Here is a 23520-nt window from a genome sequence, read left to right as displayed (position 1 = left end):
TGCATTAACATCACTGACTTCCTCAGGGCTCATCAACATCAACATCAAAATTGTATAAACTTATTGTCTGGTGTCTGGTGTTATCGACCACGGCGGGATGGATGTACGAAGATGTGCGAAGGAGCACTCTCCCTCATACAGGTGCATGGTACAGCCCATGAGCAGATGTCCATAGCAGAGATACATGCAGGACTTTTAAAGGTCGATAACACCAGACAATAAGTTTATACAATTTTGATGTTGATGAGCCCTGATTAAGTCAATGATGCTAATGCATCGACCTGACGAAAAATGTGTTGGCTTAGAGGGATTACTCATTTCTGATGAAACGAGGATCTTGAGAATAGATCGGTCCAGAAAATAAGAAGATTTGAATGGACTTAGATTTTTGCATTTGACTATTATTGGCGTGATTTGCTCGGGACTGCCATAAAAAAATATAGTGCATGATCTCGCACATTAGATAGGTATATCTGTGAGGTGCTAAGGGTGAATATGCTTCAGTTAGCTCCCTCTCTGTATAGCTTGATCTCTGGAGCAGCGAGGTTGGTGTTGACATCTGACCACCTGAATGAAAGTATGTAAACTAAACAGTGATAGAAGTGGGCGGGGACGGAAGGGCATGGCGTGCCCCTACTTCTAAAAATTCTTTCAGTCCGTTCCCCTACTTCTTACTTTCCACAAAGCATCCTGGGACGGCAAGAATAGTCCTAAATAAAAACGAGAACTTTTTTTTTTTCATCCCGATTCCAGAGGCTGCTTGCACTTCTCTGTGACTCCAGAGACTGCAGCAGCCCCTCCCCGAGCTCGCACAGACCGAGGGCAGGCCCATTGTCATTCCGATTGAGGCTGATTAGCCCCTTTCGAATGACAATGCGCCTGCCCTTTGCCTTTAGCACAGGGGTTCCCAATCTGTGCCGCACCCTGGTGTGCCTTTAAAACTGAACAGGGGCGTCGTGAACAGATGCTATAATTATTAATTATGTATGCCCTCTAAGTCAAAGTCTCGAGTAAACTTTTAGCTCAAATTTCACTTCTCATCAGCCCGGGCGTGCTGGGATGCCAACAAATGCATGAGTGTGAAAGGCTGTTTGAACTCTGAGGCAGAAGCTGCAGCACATTCGTAAGTAGTATTTCACTGCAAAATATACGTTATGTTTTTTACCGCGCAATATGAAACCAATTGCCTTGAATAGACACCAATAGAAAGTAGGTTGCATCACTCACACGCATAGATTACTGATGCTGTTTGTTAGTCATTTTAACTCCAGCTGAACTCAAATTCCTGATTTTTGTTGATGGCTGAGTAAAAGTGTTTCTGTCTGAAGTCAGTAGAGGGCTGTGTCTTACAGGAGCCAATCGGGCTACTAAATGTTGAATGCAGGCCTCGTGAGCCAAGGGAGGCGTGTGGAGGGCTGGGTTGGGGGTGGATGGGAGATTCCAGCAAACATCTCAGCATGTATCACTAGTTTGGGGTGTTATGCACGTACCACCAGAGATGGTATCAATGTTTAATTTGGTAGCTGTGCATGTTGAGGGGGATTTGGGTATGATAAACTGCACAAAAGAACATACAGTTCCCTGCTAAGCTCCTAATTTTCCCAAGGATTGTATATGAACAGCAGGGTCTGGAGCTGTGTAGTGGACTGGACAGAAGGTTGTTTGCCAAAACGAATTTCAGCTGGTGTGAAATTTAACAGCATTGGGCCAGCAAGCCTAAAGCTACAGCTCTTGAGGTGGATGCTAATAACTCTGAGTAAGCAGTCTGTACAGCAGTCTCACAGAACTGAGTTACTTCTTGGCACTATGTGAACTTTGCAGGAAAGGAGAGGTGACTGGGCAGGAGAGGCGACTGGGCAGGGGAGGCTACTGGGCAGGGGAGGCGACGGGGCAGGGGAGGCGACGGGGCAGGAGAGGTGATGGGGCAGGAGAGGTGACGGGGCAGGAGAAGTGACGAAGCATTAGAAGTAATGGGGCAGGAGCAATGATTAGGCTTGAGCAGGAATGTAACCGGGCAGGAGCAGTGAACGGTCCCTTTCTCTTCTGAGCCGGCAGGAGCAGTGAACGGGCAGGAGCAGTGAACGGGGCAGGAGCAGTGAACGGGGCAGGAGCGGGTAACGGGGCAGGAGCGGGGAACGGACCAGGAGCTGTGAACGTGGTAGGAGCGGTGAACGGGGCAGGAGCGGTGAACGGGACAGGAGAAGTGACGGGACAGGAGAAGTGGCAGGACAGGAGAAGTGACGGGACAGGAGAAGTGACGGGGCAGACGCAGTGATTAGGCACTGGGAACGGACAGGAGCGGGGAACGGACAGGAGCGGGGAATAGGGCAGGAGCAGTGAACAGGGCAGGAGCAGTGAACAGGGCAGGAACAGTAAACAGGGCAGGAACAGTAAACAGGGCAGGAGCAGTGAACAGGGCAGGAGCAGTGACAGGACAGGAGAAGGGAGGGGGCAGGGGAATTGACGAAGACGCAGTGTTAATCGAGCAGGAGTACTGACTGGACAGGAGCAGTGAAAGGACAGGAGCAGGCGTTTCCCAGGGCGACTGGAAGGGTAGGGGGCCAGTTTAGTTTGGGGGGACCGGTCTTGTATAAGTGCAAGAGTTTTAAAAACACTGCAAATTTCTTTGTATATTCAGCAGGTTTTGGTCAACAATACAAGTGCCAAGATAACTTTGGTGATCAATGTACCTGCTGGAGAGAGATGGGAGCATGTTTTGTCTGGTGGCTGTTTGCCTCATCTAAGGTAGTGCAGAGGGGTAATATGCCTCCTGCAAAGAACATGTACCATGCATATCAAAGAGCAATATGTTATGTGCATAGTTCAGGGGTTACTGCTTTGTTTTCACTTCCCAAATGAAAGGACACTTGAATACATATGTCCTGGCAGTTCGGGCTGGACTGTTCACATTGGGCGCAGGATCAAGACTGATTTGCATATGGCTGGGTCCAAACTGGAATGGCATGGTGAGCAAAAAATGATGGATTTAAGCCCAGATCTCAGAACTGGGGTGAATGTATGACATTGTTCTGCATTCTGTCCATCAATTGTTCTTTTTGCATTTGTCACCCCGAGTGGGACAGGTATGGTCAGACATGAGTCCCGTGCTCTCCCTGCCACTAGAATCAAGCTATCCTGGCTGATGAGGGCTGAAAGCCCGAAACCGGTCCTAGGAGGCTTGTTTCCAGTCCAGGGAGGACCCTGTTCCCATTGGGTGCAGGATCAAGACTGATTTGCATATGGCTGGGTCCAAACTGGAATGGCATGGTGAGCAAAGAAACAATGGATTTAGGCCCCGATCTCTGTACTGGGGTGAATGTATGATATTTTTCTGCATTCAGTTGTTCTTTTTGCTATATTATGATTGAGCAGCTAGCTGGCTAACATGAATATGAAGGAGCCTTTGTGGGTTTCCTTGAGTCTAGATTTTCCTGAAGAGTCCCTTTCTCTTCTGAGCCCTGCTTAACACACGTGTACAGGAGGAGCCCTGTATTCATGACCTCAATGTTTGAGACAAAAAATAATCATGGATTTCTGAACAATGAGAGTAAAAGCATTAAGGTAACATGTTGTTCCGGCTTATATTTCACACGCTTTACATAAACTTGTATTCCTTATGAGTGTTTTCTTTTTGCTGAATTAAACCTCAAATAAACATGTTTATCCATTGTTTTAATTAAATAACGTTATAAGCTGTAACTAGTCACTGAAATGCTAAACGTACTAAAAATGTGTATGTTTTGCTATTTCTAGCCACACCCCTGACTCGGCCCACTGCTTCAATCTTCGGTTATTCCCGCCCCTTGATTCTCCACCCACAGTTCCCCTACTTTTTTTTTCCCACTTCGACCACTGAAACTGAAGAACTTGGTAATGAAGGAACTACTGTGAATACCAGATTTTCATTACAAAAATGCATATATTTATGCTTAGAGTTTTCCAAAAAGTCTAACATACCCTGAGGGGTTGTATAGGGGATGCACACAAGGGGATCTAGGTAATAGGGTTCAATCATTGGATAGGAGTATGTTGAAGGGAGGGGCCCCTTATGTACTTTGCTGGGATCCCATTCCTTCATCTTAAGGCACTGCAGCATCGGTTACTTTTGGCTCGCTCTTTTATATTATTTGTACAACATATTTATTCGTTACTTTTCAATATCAGTAGTATTAGTTGTCATTTTAAAACAAATGAGTACGGTAACCCATTTTGGTGAATTTTCCACAGACCTTGTTCTCAATTGTACGCAATAACTTTTTGAAACCAGACTTCTTGGAAAACTCGCACTAGGTAGTTTAGTGCCAGTTCAACTCATGTCCCACCCAGTGCATACCACGAAACAACCGTCATTGGGCTCGGATTAAATGTGGAAGCGTCATTTCAAAGACAACCAGCTGCATCTTTTCCTGGAATCATGACACAGGATTTACAGCAGCCGATCCGGGACCAGCAGGCGGCCAGCCCGCTCTGAAAGACATTTCAGGGGAACTAAATATAAACATACATGGCAAAATGTGTGCCAAAGTAAAGTGGTTATTAATAACCTTCACCTTTGACTTACTGATGCGTACAGCGGCTCAGAACCAGCTCCTTCGTTGCAGTATGGTCTTTCTGTAAAAACTCTTACTCATGATAACATTTACAGAGCATATTTCTTATATATCCATCTACGTTCTTTTTACGCTCGCGCGTTCTCGCAGCAGGCGTTGTTCAGATGCCCCGGAGAAGTTACAGTGCCACTTCCTCTTATGTTTGTAAACTTTTAGATCAGGGCACAAAATTTGTATTCCTTACATTTAAGACTGAAAAAAATAGTTAAATGGCGTGTATTCATAGAACGTGTGTGCCAGAATGGAACGATATGTGCTTGATGGTGACAGTGACTCACAAATTCTGCAAGATGCAGCTACAGACAGGTGCTGTGGTCACTGCGGTGGCGTTTCAGGCGCTTTGTAAAATGTTGTCAATAGGGAGAATGTTGGAATTCAAGAATATTGGGTGTTTAGGTGTTCAAATTGGTTATTGCTTGTCATTTTTATTTTATCGCTTCTGGTATCGGATCTTATATTTTGAGTTGTGATGTTCCGTAAATGCAATATGTTAGATCTGGGGGTCTCTAGTTGGCAATGGTTATCACTTTTGTCCAAATAGGGACCCTTACTTCTAAGTCAGGATAAGGGGATTACACTCCTTAATAACCCGTGCTCACCCCCTTGGTAGCTTGGCACAAGCAGACAGGCTTATCTCAGAGGCAGTGTGTTAAGCATTTGTGAATATACACAGTAATACAGTGAAAACACTACAGTTGGACACAACACAGGTTTTATAAAAATAAGTATTCTTTAAATAGACTTAAACACAAGACAACAAACGACAAAAATCCACAATACTACACTTAAGATTACTTAAAAGATGATTAAAGTCTCTTAGTTCAAATTGATGGTAAATGCGACAAAGTTCTCAACAAAGTACCTGGATACGTAACGCAAAGTGAACAAAAGGCTTGCAAAAGGGGAGATGCATCGGTTCCGTGACCCGGGGGAACGGTTGCATCCGTCCTCAATGCTTGCGCAGAGTAGGGGACTCGTCGTGAGCCTTACCGGTGCGGAGGTGATGCGTAGATTCACGGCCTGCGGGCCCGTTGCGGTGCGCAAGGTGGCGCCTTGATGCGATGCGATGATCCGGTTGCGATGCGAGAAGATGGTGTCCTTGAAGCGGCGATGCGATTACGATACGATGACGCCCTGGCGGCCTTATGACGACTCTGTACTTTGGAGCCGCGACAGGCTTGCGGCACGCTTCTCCGGTGATGCGATGGCGACTTTCACGATGGCGTCACGCTTCTCCGGTGATGCGACAGCAGACAGCTTCGATGAACACATGCTTCCAGGGAGATGCCACAAAGGCTCGTTTCTCCGGATATGCAATGATTTCAGGTGCGGCGGCGACAGGCTTCTTCTCGATGCGTCGAGCTTCCAGCTCCCAGCGGCACGCAAGTGACTGGAGTCAGAATTCCTAGTAAGGAAATTCAGGAGGGAGCTGGAGGTGAAGTCTTTTGTCCCTGAGACTTCAGCAGGAGGCAAGCACAGTTCAAGCCCTTGGAGAATATTCTGTAGATGAAAGTCCTTACAAAGTTCCTTCTTTCCCTTCGCAATGAAGCAACCACTGCAGGCCAACCCAGCAAACAGCACACTGGCAGAGGGGCAGTACAAACTCCTGCAGCTTCCTTGGTTCTTCTCCTTGGCAGAAAGGTTTCTTGTTCCAGAAGTGATCTAATTTCTTGGGATCAGGGTCCCAATATTTATACCCCAAAATCCTTTGTTCTCTGAAGGCAGAGAGGCCTCTGCCTAGTCCAAACCAGTTCCTGAGCACTTTGTTTACATGATCCTCCTCTTCCTTTCACTGTGCAAGGCAGAGACATAAGACGCCCCACAGGAGGTGGAGTCAGCACAGGGGAGGGAAGATACAGTTCTGGAGCACTCTGTTGACATGATTCCTCCTCTCCTTTCTCAGTGCAGGGCAGAGACATCAGACAAGCCACAGGGGGTGGAGCCAGCATTGTAGAAGGAAGGCCCAGCCCTATTCAGGTCCCAGGTGCACTCTTCTCACACATCTGGATGTAAATCTCTCTATTCACCACTGGGCTGTCCCAGCCTGTCTCCTGGAATTCCCCAGCCCTGTCACACACAAACCCAGACAAGGAATACACAACCCAGCAGAGGCAGGCTTAAATGGTTAGGCAAGCAAATACCTGCTTTCTAAAATTGGTATTTGCAAACACAGAATATTAAAATAAACTTTACTAAAAGATGTACTTTATTATTCTGAGTTCATGCGTACTAAATTCGAATTTCTACCATGTTCCCTGAGTCAGTTAGGATCATAAGAATCTAATAATCTAACTGCCCATTCTAGCCTATCAGACCAGGAAGCCTTCAATAGTGAAAAACGGAAATGGCTTTCATTCACTATTAGAACATGCTACACACATCAGCACATGTGCTACCTTATACTTACAATGCACCCTGCTCTTGGGCCTACCATAGGGGTGTCTAATATGAAGCAAAGGAAAGGTTTGGGGACTGGCAAGTGGGTGCACTTGGCCAAGTCGACATGGCAGTGCTAGACTGCACACAGACCATGCAATGGCAGGCCTGAGACACACTTAACAAGCCGCTTCTGTGGGTGGCACAACCAGTGCTGCAAGCCCACCAGTAGCATTTGATTTACAAGCCCTGGGCACACATGGTGCACTGTACCAGGGGCTGACAGATAAATCAAATAACCCGATCATGGAATCCAATTAGTATATCAATTTAACATGGGGAGCACTTGCACTGTGGCACTGATTTACAGTGGCACAGTGCCCAAAGCATAAATCCAGCAAAAACATATCAAAAACAGGAGGCAATCCGTCAAAATGGAAGGGAAACTCACCCCAATGATGCCAGGTCTAACAGGTGTCCCCTCCAGCTGAAATGTGGGGAGAACTACCCTTCCCCTTGGGAGTTCTCTTCACTAAGGTGAAAAAATCTGGACAGACCATCAGCGATGGCGTGTTCTGTACCAGGGCGATGTTCCACCATAAGTCCATACTCTGTAGGGAGATGGACCACCTCAACAACTTTGGGTTCTCATCCTTCATCTGAATCAGCCATCTGAGGGGTCTGTGGTCGGTCTGAACTCGGAAGTAAGTCCCAAAAAAGTATGGTCTCAACTTCTTCAGTTCAAGTGTGAGTAAATTACCCAGGCAAATAGAGAAACCAACTAACACATAAAAAAGTAATCCACTACAGTTTGTACATATTTTAGAATACAAATTTAATACTTATTCCAGTTGCATACTGATTGATAAAATAGACATAATTACACACATAAGATATAAAAATTTGTTTGCATTATAACATATGCTCGATTACAAATAATAAAACAATTCATAAGTATAAAAAACTCTTGGATGGTTTTACTGTATCCTGTCTACGCGTTTCGACACTTTAACGTGCCTTCTTCAGGACTTACCATCAAGCTATATACAGGTTCGAATCAGGATAAGCTTCTACGGTCTGAGCAAGGGAGGGCTCTTGCTTATTGCTGCATAGAGTTGAATATTAGAGATGATAAAATTCATGTTAAAGTAAAGAAATCTTCAGTATTGATTATCCATAGGTGCCATATTTAGTTTATTCAGACCGCATTAGTAGTACATCATCTGTGGTCATATTATTTTCACCACGAGTATGTTTGAGCTACTGACGAGTGGTCTTTGTTATTCATGGCCGTTCGTTTTGTGCTTCATTTAGATAGGATGTCAGCGCAGCTGTTAAAGTGTTAATGGGCAGACGATGAGAACTCTGCGCATATGATGTTTATTTGTCAGCTTGCTCGTTGCACGCTCTTTTCGGCACTTTAAATGAGCACAACTCTCTCTGTAATCGAGCATATGTTATAATGCAAACAAATTTTTATATCGTATGTGTGTAATTATGTCTATTTTATCAATCAGTATGCAACTGGAATAAGTATTAGATTTGTATTCTAAAATATGTACAAACTGAAGTGGATTACTTTTTTATGTGTTAGTTGGTTTCTCTATTTGCCTGGGTAATTTACTCACACTTGAAATGTTGCCATGACCCAGGAAATTTAAAGGTATCAGGGGGTCCTTGTTGTCTCTCACATTCTCAACTTCTTCAGTGCCCAATCCACAGCAAATGCCTCACGCTCAATTGTACTCCACCTCTGTTCCCGTGGAAGTAACCTCCTACTGATGAAGGCTACTGGTTGGTCTAGGCCCTCTTCATTAATCTGTGATAGAATAGCCCCCACACCATGCTCTGAAGCGGCTGTCTGTACAATTAATTCTTTTGAGAAGTTGAGCGCCTGAAGCACGGGTGCTTTGCACATGGCAGTCTTCAGGGCATCAAAAGCCTTCTGACAGGTGTCAGTCCAGTTCACTTTCTTGGGCTGCTTCCTGGAAGTCAGCTCAGTGAAGGGTGCAACAATGTTGCCATACCCCTTGACAAACCTTCTGTAGTACCCCGTGAGTTCTAAAAAGGCTCTCACCTGTGTCTGAGTCTTTGGGGGTTCCCATGCCAGGATGGTATTAATCTTGGTTTGCAGGGGCGCCACCTGGCCGCTTCCTACCTGGTGACCCAAGTACACAACAGAGCCCTGCCCGATCTGACACTTACTTGTCTTGATTGTGAGGCCTACCTTGCGCAGTGCCATCAACACTTCCCAGAGGTGGTGCAGATGTTCTTCCCAACTGGCGCTGAACACTGCAATGTCATCCAGGTAGGCGGCACTGAAATCCTCCAGTCCAGCCAACACCTGGTTGACCAACCTCTGAAAGGTGGCATGTGCATTCTTCATCCCAAAGGGCATAACCCAGAATTGGTAGTGCCCATCTGGTGTGGAGAATGCTGACCTCTCCTTAGTCCCATCAGTTAAGGCGATCTGCCAGTACCCAGACGTTAAATCAAACGTGCTGAGGTACCGTGCAGCCCCTAACTAATCAATGAGCTCATCAGCTCTGGGGATGGGGTGTGTATCAGTCCTGGTGACTGAATTGAGCCCTCTGTAGTCCACACAGAACCGGAGTTTGGGTGTGGCACCCGGCGAGGCAGTTTTTTGTGCCAAGACCACTGGGCTGGCCCAATGACTGTTTGAGGACTCAATGACCCCTAAAGCAAACATCTTGGAGATTTCCTCCTTAATGTAAGCCCTAACCTTGTCAGTCACTCTGTAAGCCTTGTGCTTAACAGGAGGACTGTCACCTTCATCATGCACGCACCTCTCCTTGAAACCAGGAACCAAGGACAATAGATCAGAGAATTGCCCCAACAGCTGGCGACAATCTTGCTGCTGATCAGGGGTAAGTGTGTCAGAGAGGCTGACACTATCCACTGACCCATCTTGCTCTGTTGCAGACAGGAGGTCAGGAAGAAGCTCGGTATCCTCCTCCGTTCCATCATCTGTCGCTAGGAGCATGCCAACTTCGGACCTTTCTAAGTGGGGATTCAGGCAGTTAACATGCAGGACCCGCAAGGGGTTCCTGGGAGACCGCAAGTTCACCAGATAAGTGACATCACTCTTGCGCTCCACCACCTCATATGGACTGGTCCACCTGTCCTGGAGTACACAAGGCTCCACAGGGGCCATGACCCAAACTTTCTGCCCAGGTTGAAACTCAATCAGAGTGGCATTCTGATCGTACCGCCACTTCATTTCCTCCTGGCTGGCTTCCAGATTCTCCTGAGCAAATCTCTGAAACGCTGAGTCTGATTCCTGAAGACCAGCATGTAGCTATATACATCCAGGGGAGGTTTCCTGGGAGATTGCTCCCAGCCTTCCTTGACAAAACTCAAAGGTACTCTTACCGGGTGACCATACAAAAGCTCATAGGGGCGGAACCCTAGAGACTTTTGTTGCACCTCACGGTAGGAAAACTGCAGGCATGGCAAAAGGACGTCCCACTTACGCCTCATTGGTTCCTCAAGACCCATGATCATGCCTTTGAGGGTCCGGTTGAATCTTTAAACCAGCCCATATCCTTAGGGGTGGTAAGGAGTGGTGAACTTGTAGGTAACACCACACTCCTTCCACAGAGACTTCATATAATTGGAAATTAAGTTTGTACCTCGGTCAGACACAACCTCTCAGGGGAACCCCACAGGGGGGAAGATCCCCATCAGTGCACATCCCACCATGGGGGCCGTCACTGTCCTGAGCGGAATGGCTTCTGGGTACCGGGTAGCATGGTCCACCAAGACCAGAATAAACCTGTTGCCCATGGCTGTCTTGGGGTCCAGTGGCCCCACAATGTCAATGCCCACCCATTCAAAGGGGGTACTGACTACAGGGAAAGGTTAGAGAGGGGTCTTGTGCCTCCTTCCTTTGATCCCACTTGCCTGGCAAGTTTGACAGGTCCTTCAATGAGGATCTGAACTCTTCTGCATCTGGGGCCAATAAAAGTGGGAAACAAGCCTTTCAAAGGTCTTGTTCTGCCCCAGATGACCAGCTAAAGGAACATCATGAGCCAAACCCAGTAGGAAGGCTCTGAAGTGCAGGGGTACCACCAGCACACGGGCTGACCCAGGCTCAGCAACCTTAGGCTCGCTATACAGGAGACATTTCTCCCAGTAGATCCAATGTGATCCAGACTGATCACCTGCTGCCTGGTTTGTGGCCTGTTGCCACAAGCAAAGGGCACTTTTTCTGCTCTTCACAAAATTCCTCCCTGGAGGGACCCTCTTCTTGCTGCCAATGGGTCATCTCAGGTAGGGTCCCCAATTCAGAAATCTGCTCCCCTGTAGGTTCCAGGGCACCCCCTCAAGGTCTGCCTCCTCCTGGACCGTGGGAAGAATGGGGACTGGTTTCCCGCGCCCCCTACCTCTTCTCTTTAAGGCAGGTCCCTGGGCCATACTTTCAGGCTCCAGGGTCCCTTGAAAACCCTTAGCTGCCATAGACCGAGTGGTCACACATGCCCATTCAGGCAGACCCAACATCTCCATATGCGCCTTCCTCTCCACCTTAGCCCAAGAGGAGCTTTCTAAATCATTGCCTAACAGATATTAACAGGCATGGATGGCCTCACAGCTACTTGACGAGTACCAGAGACCCCCACACTCAAAGGGAACTTGAGCCAGATTGCAGTGGCTCTCTGTGTTGTCAGCGGCAAGAACTGGGAAGAATGCATTGGGGACTACCTGCTCGTCAGAGATCAAGTGACACTTGACAGCTGTCACACTGGCTCCTGTGTCTCTGAGAGCCTCCACTCCATGGCCATTGATGGTCACCCACTGCTTGTATTTTTTAGTGTTCTCAGACAGCCAAGTTTTAGGGACCATCTCAAAGTCTCCTAATGAGACAAGGGACATTTCTGCGGGATCCCACCCACCTTGGGCACCCATCTCCTCCCCACCCAGGGCTACACTGGCCATCTGACGGGGTGGTGCATGGGGTGGCACATACTGTCCTCTCTGAGGACACTGGGGATCATATCAACAGTGTCCCACCTGCTTACACTGAAAGCAGGTATCAGGCCCCCTATGAACAGGTTTACCTGACGGAGGTCCTGACTTCTTTTCAGGGGGTGGCTGGGAACCCTTACCTTGGTTCCCCTGTGAATTACTTTGGGGACCTTTTTGGAACTCCCACTGTTTACCCATGTCCCCCCGCTCTTTTGCTGGGGACCCTGCCCACCTTTGGCAGAGTCTCCCACAAGACCCTTGTGGACCCTAACACTGACCCAGCGGTCCGCCTCTTCAGCAAGCTTTCTAGGATTAGTCAACCTGCATCAATAAGGTGCTGGCGAAGCTCTGGAAAACAATTAGCAGACAAGTGCTCCCTAGCAATCAAATCATAGAGCGCTTTAAAATTATCAACCTTGCTACCCCTCAACCAACCATCCATAGCTCTGCAAAAGAAAGACACATATTCTACCCATGCGGTCCCTCCAGTTTCGTACAATTCCTGAACCTCTGTCTATAGAGCTCTGGAGTTAACCCATACCTTGTCATCAATGCTTCCTTCATGTGGTGGTAAGACATCCTATGCTCACTGGGTAGGTCTAAAGTATCCTCCCCTCTGTCAGAAAGCGGCCCCACAACCCCGCTCCCCAATCCTTCTCAGGGACACGGTGGGCCAACATTGCTATCTCATAGGTTCCAAACCACTGACCAATATCTTCACCTTTGTGAAATTCTTTGATGACATACTTGGGAATATGTACCCTGCCTTCTGAAGGCACAGAGGGTGCGCTGACACCAGAGGGATTGATTTCTAAGCCCTTGGCCTTGATTTCTAACTCCTGCAACATTCTTTCATGCTCCATTCTCATTCTCTCTCTTTCCAAAGAGAACCTGTTATTCTCTGTTTCCCTCTGACTCTCCGTCTTAAGCTTAGCCATCTCCAGCTTGTGTGCCCTATTTCTCTCCCTGTCTTCTAACTCTCTGGGGGACAGGTCTGTGGAAGAGATGCTGCTGCCAGGTGGGGACGGCACCCCTCCCCTGGCTGGAAACTCTGGCCCATCAATTTGCCCATTTGCATCCCCAACAGGCTCCACCACAAGATCAGGGGCGTTTCTTGCTTCTACCCAGGCTCTCAGCGCCTTTTGGTAGTCTTCCTTTTTAGAAATGCCTGGTGTTGCAACTTTCAATTTCCTGCAGAGATACTTGAGCTGTTTCACAGTGTAGGTTTCTAACCTCTCTTCCTCAAAATCAAGATCCATAGATGCAACAGATGCTGGTTTACTCATGGTAGTAAGAATTGGGATTTTTCAGGAAAAACTAACAGTCCAGGGAAAAAGGATTCTAAAAAAAAGTATGTGGTTGCGTTTGGTCTGCACTCACTAGTAGTGTACACCAATCACTGTATATGAAACACAAATGCAAGGTCCAAACCCTCACCGCTGATCACCAATGTTAGATCTGGGGGTCTCTAGTTGGCAATGGTTATCACCTTTGTCCAAATAGGGACCCTTACTTCTAAGTCAGTATAAGGGGGTTACACTCCTTAATAACCCCTGCTCCCCTCCTTGGTAGCTTGGCACAAGCAGACAGGCTTATCTCAGAGGCAGTGTGTTAAACATTTGTGAATATACACAGTAATACAGTGAAAACACTACAGATGGACACAACACAGGTTTTATAATAATAAGTATTCTTTATATAGACTTAAACAAAAGACCAGAAACAACAAAAATCCACAATACTACACTTAAGATTACTTAAAAGATGATTAAAGTCTCTTAGTTCATGGTAAATGCGACAAAGTTCTCAACAAAGTACCTGGATGCGTAGTGCAAAGTGAACAAAAGGCTCACAAAAGGGGAGATGCATCGGTTCCGTGACCCGGGTGAACGATTGCGTCCTTTCTCAATGCTTGCGCAGAGTAGGGGACTCGTCGTGAGCCTTACATGTGCGGAGGTGATGGGTAGATTCTCGGCCTGAGGGCCCCTTGTGGTGCACAAGGTGGCGCCTTGGTGCGATGCGATGATCCGGTTGCGATGCGAGAAGATGGCGCCCTTGAAGCGGCGATGCGATGACGATGCGATGACGCCCAGGCGGCCATGCGACGACTCTGTACTTTGGAGCCGCGACAGGCCCTGCGACACGCTTCTACGGTGATGCACTGGCAACTCTCAAGATGGCGTCATGCTTCTCCGGTGATGCGACAGCAGACAGCTTCGATGAACACACGCTTCTAGGTAGATGCGACGAAGGCTCGCTTCTCTGGCGTTGCGATGATTTCACATAAACACCCATTACCCCGCATGCCGTTGCAACACAAATCTTTACCCCGACTTGCAGTCGGGGGTGCACTGGAAGTTGGAATAGCTTAATTTACTATTCCAGCTCCAGTGTGTGCAACAGTAGGGAAGGTGTTGGAGTTAAATCCAACACCTTCTACCCCCTGCTACACACCTTTCGCGTGGCAACGACATGCGGGGTAATGGCATGCTTTGTAACGCTTGCGGTGTAATGGCTGTTTCCCGGACAGCAGACCTCATTTGACATCATGGGTCAGAGTGAGCCCCATGCTGGCCCTGAGCGGTGGCATGCCACTGTGGCAGCACCTCTTTCATGTCACTGGTGCCTTATAGAAACACAGTGCACGTGCAGCACTCATGCAAGTCTCACCAATTTGCCATGCCCAGTGTGTGTCTTTGCACTGCATTGTGATTCTACTACTGTCACGCTAAGCAGTGGGAGAGTAGCAGACCAGATTGCCAATATCACCTGCCCCTTTTCTCCAAATCTGGAAGGGTACTGCCCCTAATGTCCCTTTTGATTGGCTACCAAGGATTAAAAGTCACAAATTGTGCTAAATTACATGGTGGCAAGAAGTCACTTTAAACACTGAAATAATCACTCATATTAAAGCGTGTGCCTATTTGAACCAAACTAAACTAAAGTAAAAACAAATAGGTTTAGGAAAACATATGAATGTGATTAGTTTCTCTATGGAAATTGCACTTTAGGCTATATAATTAGATAAATTACTTTGAAAAACCGAGAGGGTTGGTGACTCAGCGATGTTTCCCCTATGGATTCAATGCAACTTAAAAAGTTTCCATCCCAGTAACTTAAAACTGCAAACGTATATTACCCATCTTTTGCTGGATCACTGTGACACTCTCTATCTATAGAATCCTAAGATACTCAGGTAGTCCACTGAATTCACCAGCAATAGGATCACAGGCCCTTTTGTGCCTACCAGACTAACATAGGGCCACCCCATTGAGTGGGCAGCACTGTAGTAGAGCCTCCTTCTGCACCATCTAATAATTGATCCTATTTTATGGTTCACTTTACAATCTGTGCCAACTACTGCTACTTGGGATCAAGTCAGTGTACCTTTTCTGTTTAGGCAATTACAGAGCATTCTTCGGAGTACTGCAGCGGCATGGTGATGCGTCAATTATGTCAATGTTCTAGACTTCTTTAAAAAGTAGGAGACCCATTTTAAGTGCACGATTAGCATCAGCTTACCCCAAAGAGGGTCTTCTCCCCCACCCTAGCAGTCTGCAACTTGGGAACAACGGGGCAGATTTACAAGCCCCTTGCGCCTCTTTTCGCCGCTGTTGCATCATTTTTGTGATGCAGCGGCGGCGCAAAAGATGCGCCATGGTGCGGTATATTTACAACGTGACGCATCTGGGAGATGCGTCACGTTGTAAAGCCCTGCGTCAGAAGGAGGCGTTCTGGTGCAGGGGGGGGGCGTTTCGGCGTAGGAACGCCTCCTAAACGTGGCTGAGTGAAATCTACAAGATTTCATTCAGTTACTTTGGGGCCCATGCTGCGTCAAAACCCTGCGCCTGCTTGAAGCAGGCGTAAGGATTGACGCAGCATTGTGAGAATAGGCCCCACTAGAGTATTGCTGGAGCTGAGTCGCGCTTGCGACGGAACTCCAGCAATGCGCAACTTTACGGCACAGAAGTGTCACACATCTGTGCCGTTTTTGCCCCATGGTGCGCCCCATTGTAAATGCGGCGCATCCATGGTGGCGGAGGCATGGCGCACAATAAGTGGCGCATCCCTGCTGATATGCAGGGATGCACCACTTATTGTAAATCTGCCCCAAAGCCTTTAAATGCAGTAGTTGAAAGTAATATTCCAGAACCTTCCCCAATATCTTGTGTGGTACTCCACATTTAGACATGACTGCCTGCCCCGCGGACATCTCAAGTCATAGTTAGCAACTCAGTGACGACCTGTTCAGGTAAGTGCGGAGGGGCAGCTTGGGATGGGGAGAGTGAAAGTGACTGTTAATTTGGGGGTCTTTTGTTGGCAGAGGTAGGTATCTTTGACCAAATAGAGACCCTTGCTTCTAGTCTCGGTAAGGGGGAACACTCCTAAAATAACCCCTGCTCACCCCCTTGGTAGCTTGTCATGAGCAGACAGGTTTATCTCGGAGGAAGTGTGTCAAGAATTTGTGAACACATACAGTAACACAGTGACAACACTACAGATGGACACCACGCAAGTTGTAGTATAAAAATAAGTATTTTTATATAGCCCTAATACAAGACCACAAACATAAAAAATCCACAATACTGTAGAAATAGCTTAGTTCTCTTTAGATGTAAAATCCGACACTTTGAGTTCAATGTACCTTTGGATGCGTAACGCTATACAACAAAAGTGTTGCAGGGAAGGTGATGCGTTGGTTCCTTACACGCAAGAACGGTGATGCGTCGGGTCCCTACTGCTGCATAGGGGATGCGTCGGTTCTTCTCCGCATTGGGAGGTGATATGTCGGTTTCTTAATGCGCTTCTGTGGTGAATCAACCAGCAGTGCTGTGATGCAATGAAGATTTGTAGCAAGGAAACAAAATGGAATCTTCTTCTTGATGGGACACGATGAGTGCACGCCGGACGGCCTCCCGGCGATTCAACTAATCTTCTGAGCTGCGACAGGCCCTGCGACCCGCTTCTCCGGTGATGTGACGGCGTCTGCTGCGATGGTGACACTCTTCTCCAGTGATGCGAGGCGCTTCGGGTGATGCGATGGCGATAGCGGCGGCACGCTTCTCCGGCGATGCGACGGTGTCTGCTGCGACGGAGACACTCTTCTCCGGTGATGCGACGACAATGGCTACGGCGGCGACACGCTTCTTCGTCTTGAGTCGCGCTTCCAGCTCCCAGCTACACGCAGTCTCTCAGTAGGCTCAGCTCAACAGCAGGCACTTCAATTACCAGCAAGGGAAGGCAGGGGAGCTGGTTGGTGAAGTCTGTTGTCCCTGAGACTTCAGCAGGAGGCAAGCTCTATCTCAAGCCCTTGGAGATCCTTTACAAGTTGATTTGAAAGTAGCACAAAGTTCTTTCTCCTTTCTTTGGCAGTCAGGCAACCACTGCAGGCCAATCCCCCAAACAGCTCTCAGCTTAGTCTCCTCCTCAGTTTCTCAGGTTCCTCTCCTCAAAAAAGGTTCTTCTTGTTTCCCAAAAGTGATCTAAAGTTCTTGGGTCTGGGTCCCAATATTTATACTAGCAAATCCTTTGTCCTCTGAAGGCAGAGGATTCTGTCCCTAGTCCAAACCAGTTCTGTGCAGTCCTGGGGCACTTTGTTGACAAGATTCCTTCTTTCCTTTGACAGTTTGGGCCAGGGACATCAGACGCACCACAGGAGGTGGAGCCAGCATTGTGGAAGGCAGGCACAGCCCTATTCAGGTCCCTGGTGCAATTCCTCCCACCCATCTACATGCAGATAGCTCTATTCAGCTCTGTGCTGACTCACCCTGTCTCCTGGAATCCCCAGCCCCTGCCACTCAAACTCCAGACAAGGAATACACAACCTAGCAGAGGCAGGCTTGGATAGTTAGGCAAGAAAATACCTATTTTCTAAAAGTTGTATTTTCAAACACAGAATGGTAAAACCAACTTCACTAAAAGATGTATTTTTTCATTCTGAGTTCAGGCATACTAAACTTGAATTCCTCCCTAGTTCCCTGAGTCAGTTAGGATTATGAGATGTTATAATCAAACTGCCCATTCTGGCCTATGGGGAACAAGTAGCCTTGCAATAGTGAAACACGAAAATAGCTGCAATTTACTATTAGGACATGCCACATACACCAGGGCCTGACCTACCTTTTACCTACAATGCACTTTTCCCTTGGGCCTACCATAGGGGTGACTAATATGCAGAAAAGGGAAGGTTTAGGGACTGGCAAGTGGGTGCACTTGCCCAGTCAGCATGGCAGTACCAGACTGTAGTTATCAAGAAGGGGAGAGGGTGATCAATAGATCCGAAGGGCACTCGTTACCACTCAAGAAAGTGGAAGGTCCAGTTTCAGCCTGTGCCCCCACCAAGTCAATGTAAACAAAAAGGGTAGCTGAACTGTTCCTGATAGAGAAGAAGCTGTGTATTAGGCGTGACCATGGGTGTAGATGTAACACCCTTGGGCATCCATTTTGTTGGAAATATTTGCCTCACACACCCGAATGGGTGACATGCTTCATCATCGGCGTTGCTCCTCGTCGGGGAGGCGGTGCAATCCCCGACGGGCTCACCTCGAAGAGGTGCTCTTTGACGGAGATCTTTTCTTCCAACAGCCTTATGGTGAAGTGTGGGTGTGTGGGCAATGGAGTAAGGGAAAAAGGTGATTTAAAATGTAGTAGGGGGTACCGAAAAGTACTACTTTATTCTGGGGGTCTCCCTCTATGATTAAAAACGTGAAACCAACTTCCTAAGTACCACTGAGTTAAGTGTGATGGGACTCGGTGAAATTGGATATTGACATGGTCAACATGTTTCTCGCACAAGGAATTTTCCGCGATTCTTCAGGACCTAGAGTATGTACTATGCAGTCATTCAACAGCATGCAAGTGTCATGTGTGTAGATGCAACCTACCCGTTACCGTACCAGACTGTACACAGACTGTACACACGACCTGAAATGGCAGGCCTGAGACACACTTTACAGGTTGCTTCCGTGAGTGGCACAACCAGTGCTCCAAGCCCACCAGCAAAATTTGATTTACAAACCCTGGGCACACACAGTGCACTGTACTAGGGTCTGTCAAGTAAACCAAATAGGCCAATCATTGAGTCACTAATCCATACATTACATCAATTTATATTAGGGAGAGCATATACACTCTAGCACTGATCAGCAGTGGTAAAGTGCCCAGAGTCATAAAACCAACAAAAACAGGTCAGACAAAATATGGGAGGAAGGCAAAAAGGTCAACGATGACCCTGTAAAAAAGGGCCAAGTCCCACAGTGACAGTGACATACAACGGAATAGAGAATGTAAAATAAATAAATAATGAAATCACTTACCTTGCGCTCACAGCATTGCTGACTCAGCAATGCGGCGAACATAAGGAAAGTGGTTTTATTTATTTATTATTGTCGTATGCCACTTTCACACCCTCCACACACACCCTGCCCCCACCATGCCCCACTGCGCTTACCTGAATGGGCCACAGCAGCAACTGCTGTCATAGCGATTTCTGTCAATGAGTTAAAAGTTTGACGGGTGACTCCATCATTTATTACTGCTATGGTCAAACATTTAACAAATGTTCCTTTTTTTTAAAAACAAATCTCAAAGAGGTATTTTTTTTAATTATAAATGCCTCCAACAGCATAGGAGTTTCCTCCTATCATGTGAGGGTAACTATTTTATTTTTCTGTCCCTCTAATCCAACAGTGAAGAACTCCAGAAAAAAACATATTTCACTGTCCACTGTCCTTTCCTAATCAGGCTGATGGTGTTATATGTAAACCTCCGATGGCTTGTACTCCGTTGGGCTTTTGGAGGAGTAAGTCAGCGATAGACATACTTAAGGTTTGCCTGCCTGTAAATGAGACTCTGAATTGGTTTTTAGTGTGGAAACGTGAAGTGGGAGACATTATTGGACTATTGACGCCTGCTCATTTGGGGATCTAGGAACCGTTTTACACGATGCCAATGTAGGGGCGGATCAGTGATAGTGAAGTGGAATGTACTCAATACAAATATCAGTCTGCTAGAAATTCAGGTTTCTAGTTGGCAGAGGTAGTCATGGTAAGGAGGATACACACTTTAGGTAACCCCTGCTCACCCCCATGGTGGCTTGGCACGAACAGACAGTCTTATCCCAAAGGCAATGTATTTGTACTCAAAACACACAGTAATACAGTGATAACACCAAAATGGACACCACACAAGTTTTGGAAAAAAAAATATCTTTATCTAAACTCAACAAGACAAAAATGACAAAAAATCCAGCATACCTGTAATAAGAATATGACTTTTAAACGGTTTCAAGAAACTGGGTCCTTAGAAAACTATGGATTCCAGATTCTACACAAAGTGCCTGTAGATGCGTCAGCATTCACAAGGCCAAACAGCTGTAGAGAAGGAAAGCGATGAGAAGCAAAGAGATGCATCAGTTCCTGAGTCCTTGGGAAGTCGATGAAACAGTTCTGCTGCACGCAGGAGAAGTGATTCACTGAATCCAGACTGTAGGGGGAAGTGATATATCGACTCCAAGATGGTACTGGTCCGCAGGTAATGTGTTTGGAAAACTTGCCGAACAGGTGTGATGCTTGAAAATTCTGGATGCTTTGGCGATCGATGTGGCAAGCGGCGCTGTGTCGGTTTATTCAGCTGTGATCCCACGATGTGCCGGTTCTTGCAGCAGCAACAAGCGCTGTGTCTTCTCCACAGCGGTGCATGGGGATTCTTCTTGCACGGCGGTGCTATGTCAGGAAAACAGCTATGAGAACGGCAATGAATTGATTTTTTCAGTTCTTCAGGTTTCTTCCAGCTCCCAACAGCACGAAGAACCTCCAGAGGCCCCAAACTGGAATAGGGACCGCCTGGCAGGTCAGTACTCAGCAGCAGAGTTGAGGGGGACCGGGGTTGAAGTCTTTGTGTTCCCTAGACTTCAAAACAGGTGGCCAGCACATACAGGCCCTTGGCAATTCTTCTTCAAGCAGGTTCAAAGCAAAGTTCCAGTCTTTGATCTTTCATTGGCAGAAACAGCAACTGCAGGCCAACCCCACACAGAACAAAGCAAAGGGGCAGTACTCCTCCTCACTGCTGTTCATCTCTTCTCCTTGTCATAGGTTCCTCTTGAGTCCAGAAGTGATCTAAAGTTCTGAAGTTTAGGGTCTACTACTGATACCCCATTTTGTCTTTTTTCTCTTCGTGCAAGGGTCTCTGAGCCCAGTCCAAACCAGTTCTGTCCTCACTGGTAGAGTATGACCACAGGGGATGGAGACAGCATTGTGCAAGGGAGACAGGCCCTATTCAGGTGCAAGGAAAATACCACCAACTACTCTAAATGCAGCCAAGGTCTATTCAGCTCAGCTCTGAGTCATCCTGGAAGGGCCAGGCACACCTCAACGCCCCCAGTGGCTGTCACTCCAAAACCAGACACATCTCCAGCCCCTGTCACTCCCAAACCAGACAGTCAATCCACAAACAAGCAGAGGCACACAGAATGGTTAAACAAGAAAATGCCTACTTTCTAAAAGTAATACCAAAGGGGATGATGGACGGAGGGTTTGAGCAAATCAAACACTCACCCCCAGTCAACTGATCTTGGTTAAATCACATCATCATTCTTTAGCCTACTCCACCACCCCAGTTCATCCATGGCTGAACTGGGGTGCCTCATGGGAACAGTCCAGCCCGAACTGCCAAGCCATGTCTTCCCTGGACTAGAAACAAGCATCCTGGGACCGGTTTCAGGTTCATAACCCTCATCAACCAGGCTATCTTGAATCCAGTGTCAAAGTGAGCAAGGGACCCACATCTGGGCATACCCTGCCAACTTAGGGCGAACAAAGCAATACCAAAGGGGATGATGGAGGGAGGATTTAAGCAAATCAAACACTCACCCCCAGTCAACTGATCTGGGTTTAATCCATCATCATTCTTTAGCTCACTCCACCACCCCAGTCCAGCCATGGCTATATGCAAATCAGTCTGACTCTGTGCCTCATGGGAACAGTCCAGCCCGAACTGCAAAGCCATGTCTTCCCTGGACCAGAAACAAGCATCCTGGGACCGGTTTCAGGTTCATAATCCTCATCAGCCAGGCTATCTTGAATCCAGTGGCAAAGTGAGCAAGGGACTCACATCTAGGCATACCCTGCCAAATTAGAGCGAACAAAGCAATACCAAAGGGGATGATGGACGGAGCGTTCGAGCAAATCAAACACTCACCCCCAGTCAACTGATCTTGGTTAAATCACATCATTATTCTTTAGCTCACTCCACCACACCAGTTCAGCCATGGCCATGTGCAAATCAGTCTGACCCTGTGCCTCATGGGAACAGTCCAGCACGAACTGCCAAGCCATGTCTTCCCTGGACTAGAAACAAGCATCCAGGGACTGGTTTCAGGTTCATAACCCTCATCAACCAGGCTATCTTGAATCCAGTATAAAAATGAGCAAGGGACCCACATCTGGGCATACCCTGTCAACTTACGGTGAACAAAGTAATACCAAAGGGGATGATGGACGGAGGCTTTAAGCAAATCAAACACTCACCCCCAGTCAACCGATCTGGGTTTAATCCATCATCATTCTTTAGCTCACTCCACCACTCCAGTTCAGCCATGGCCATGTGCAAATCAGTCTGACCCTGTGCCTCATGGGAACAGTCCAGCCCGAACTGCCAAGCCATGTCTTCCCTGGACCAGAGACAAGCATTCTGGGACCGGTTTTGGGTTCATAATCCTCATCAGCCAGGCTATCTTGAATCCAGTGGCAAAGTGAGCAAGGGACTCACGTCTAGGCATACCCTGCCAAATTAGGGCGAACAAAGCAATAACAAAGGGTATTATGGACGGAGCGTTTGAGCAAATCAAACACTTACGCCAGTCAACTGATCTGGGTTTAATCCATCATCATTCTTTAGCTCACTCCACCACCCCAGTTCAGCCATGGCCATATGCAAATCAGTCTGACCCTGTTCCTCATGGGAACAGTCCAGCCCGAACTGCCAAGCCATGTCTTCCCTGGATCAGAAACAAGCATCCTAGGAACGGTTTTGGGTTCATAAACCACATCAGCCAGGCTATCTTTAATCCAATGGCAAACTGAGCAAGGGACCCACGTCTGGGCATACCCTGCCAACTTAGGGTGAACAACGCAATACCAAAGGGGATGATGGACGGAGCGGTTTAGCAAATCAAACACTCACCCCTAGTCAACTGATCTGGGTTCAATCCATCATCATTCTTTAGCTCACTCCACCACCCCAGTTCAGCCATGGCCATAAACAAATCAGTCTGACCCTGTGCCTCTTGGGAAAGGTCCAGCTCGAACTGCCAAGCCATGTCTTCCCTGAACCAGAAACAAGCATCCTGGGACTGGTTTCAGGTTCATAGCCCTCTCCAGTCAGGCTATCTTGAAACCAGTGGCAAAGTAAGCAAGGGACCCACGTCTGGGCATACCCTGCTAACTTAGGGCGATCAAAGCAATACCAAAGAGGATGATGGACGGAGAGTTTGAGCAAATCAAACACTCACCTCCAGTCAACTGATCTGGGTTTAATCCATCATCATGCT

This window comes from Lissotriton vulgaris, chromosome 4_1 (assembly GCF_964263255.1).
Source record: "Lissotriton vulgaris chromosome 4_1, aLisVul1.2, whole genome shotgun sequence".
Taxonomy (NCBI): Eukaryota; Metazoa; Chordata; class Amphibia; order Caudata; family Salamandridae; genus Lissotriton; species Lissotriton vulgaris.
Note: the sequence above shows the minus strand (reverse complement) of the source record.